Genomic DNA, 220 nt, shown 5'->3' with positions numbered 1-220 from the left:
GGCCAGCGGTGTCGCAAGGGTAGGAAGGCGTCCGCCAGTGCGCTCCCTCTCCGCCACGTGTCGTCGCGCGGTTCGCTCCCTCGCCCGAGCAGAGCAACAAGTGTGTATGTGATGCGAGATTCGTGCGGCTTCCGTTTTCCGCGGGGATTGAGAAATTGATAACGAAATTGGTGTGGTGGTGATTCGTTGAAGGAAGGCAGTGGAGGTGTACATATATGTA

The 220-nt window shown here is 57.3% G+C and overlaps 1 protein-coding gene across 1 annotated transcript in view; it reads left to right on the top strand.

The window, feature by feature from the left end:
* The first annotated feature begins 15 nt into the window (after nucleotides 1-15).
* The window catches only part of LOC119585205, a 14,234-nt gene continuing 14,029 nt past the window's right edge, over nucleotides 16-220 (top strand). The window contains exon 1 of the mRNA XM_037933855.1: nucleotides 16-104. The gene's annotated coding sequence lies outside the window, so the exon portion shown is untranslated. The remainder of the gene's footprint in view (nucleotides 105-220) is intronic.

This window comes from Penaeus monodon, chromosome 19, assembly GCF_015228065.2.
Source record: "Penaeus monodon isolate SGIC_2016 chromosome 19, NSTDA_Pmon_1, whole genome shotgun sequence".
In the NCBI taxonomy this organism is placed as follows: Eukaryota; Metazoa; Arthropoda; class Malacostraca; order Decapoda; family Penaeidae; genus Penaeus; species Penaeus monodon.
Note: the sequence above shows the minus strand (reverse complement) of the source record. Positions and strands in the feature narration are given on the sequence as shown.